The sequence below is a fragment of the Macadamia integrifolia genome, chromosome 1, assembly GCF_013358625.1.
Source record: "Macadamia integrifolia cultivar HAES 741 chromosome 1, SCU_Mint_v3, whole genome shotgun sequence".
NCBI classification, from domain to species: domain Eukaryota; kingdom Viridiplantae; phylum Streptophyta; class Magnoliopsida; order Proteales; family Proteaceae; genus Macadamia; species Macadamia integrifolia.
In genome coordinates, this window is record NC_056557.1 from 1,132,716 (window position 1) to 1,134,741 (window position 2,026).

The following is a 2,026-nucleotide window of genomic DNA, read 5'->3' on the forward strand; positions in this document are numbered from 1 at the left end:
ACTGCTGATGACAATGCTGAAGGTGGGTGGAGCTTGGTAAAACTGTTTAACAGAAATTTGTGTCTATTTGGAATACTTAGATGTTAAACTTGTATTCTATTTTTTTTTTAATATATATATATATATATATTGGTGACGTTTAGAAAAAAAAAAGCATTACAATCATTTCTGCATGCTTGAATAAATGAAGAATAATCAAACATTCTAAAATCAAACCCATACTCTAGAACTTTACTCGTTTCAACATTTTCGTTCAAAAAAAAAAAAAAAAAAAAAAAACTGGTTCTATAGTTTTCTGTTGTGCTCTTATATATTAAACTTATCAAAGAAATAAAATCAGTGAGAAAGAAAAAGGGTATAAGAAAGATGTAAGGTTGTGAGGTTGATCCCTATGCCCCAACACAAGGGAGTGAAATTACCACCCCACAATTCCTATCCCAGTGAAATAAAAAAAAATAAAATAAAAAATAAAAAAAAAAACCCTCATTCATATTAATGCCCTTAGGCATCTTCTTATTGACTCCCGTGCCAACGTCAGAGCTACACGATCAAGTAGTTATACAAGAGCTACATGATCAAGCAGTTATCTCTTGTGAAAAAGAAAAATATTTTTTCCTCTTTATGGACAAATAAGATGAAGATTTTTGTCTTAAAAAAAAAAAAATCAGATTTTCACACCATTAAACAACTCCTTCCCCTTAATGCCCGTTGTCTATTTCCATAATTTAATAAGCCACTTCTCTTTTGTCATATTAATGAAAGTTAAAAATGTCATTTTACTACTTAAAAAAAAGTTGGTAGAACCTTTTAAAATATTGTTAAGTGTTAGAAATTTGATTAATCAAGTATTAAAATATAGAAAAAATGCTGGAGATGCTGCTAGTATACCCAAAAAAACCCCTCATGTTTCTCTCATCCCAACCCTCCTATTGGTTGAGCTGCTAACTCAAAAAATGCTGACAATATACCTAATCTCCTCCTTAAAATATTGACCCAATTTTATAAAAATTTGAAAACATGAAATCCCTTCACAAAATTTTCCTTATTTTTTCACTTCTCTGTTCTCACCTTAAAAATAAAAAAATTATTAAAAAAAGAAAAAAGAAGAAGTTCTCACCTGGCAAAAAAATGTATGACAAGTTGTAAAATACCGTTATAGCTAATGCCAATGAGTAACTCAAACCGGTAAGTGGCTCTTATGATGCCTCCTCCTCCTCTTTTGATGATAGTCTGGATTCTTGTCTTGTTTTTTTCGATGTCTCAGTCTCAATTAGATCTAGAGCTTTGGGTCTAGGATGCATCATTCTTAACAAGGATCAGAAACTGTGTGCTGTGGCTTCGGGTCATGTTGCGCCCTCTTCAGCTATAGCTGGTAAGGCCTTAGCCATGCCTTTAGAATTGCCATGAATGTTGCTCTCCATAACGGTCTTCCGCATATTATAGTTCATTCTCATTGCTTCTCTGTGATTAGTTGCTTGGAGTCTAATTCTGTATAGTCTCCAGTGGAAATTATTATTGTAGTTGAGGATTTTATGATTCTCCGATCTAAGTTTACTTCTTGTCGTTTCCGTCGTGTATTTATGACGAATAATGTTATGATCCATGCAATTTCTAAGTGGACGGTTGACTACCTTTATATGGGTATTTAGGTCTCCTCATTTCCTAAAAATTTATTAAGCATTGTAAAATCTCTATTACCTTTTTTTATTTAACATATTGCCCTCTCCATATATACTAAACAATCATATCAAAAAAATATATACTAAACAAAGAAAAAACACATAACGACTCACAGCGATACTGATACAAGATTGACGTATTAATAGTGTTGGTACAGAAGAAGGTAAAAGAAAAAATCGATACGGATCGGTCTAAACCGATACGATAACGATATTAAGACATACCATGGCCACTGTTAGTTAAAACGCGTTTAAAACACGTTCGCGTTTTTTTTCCGTTTAAAACGCATTTTACCGTATGCTTCCATACAATACGGAAAAAACGGAAACGGCAAAAGAATCCGTTT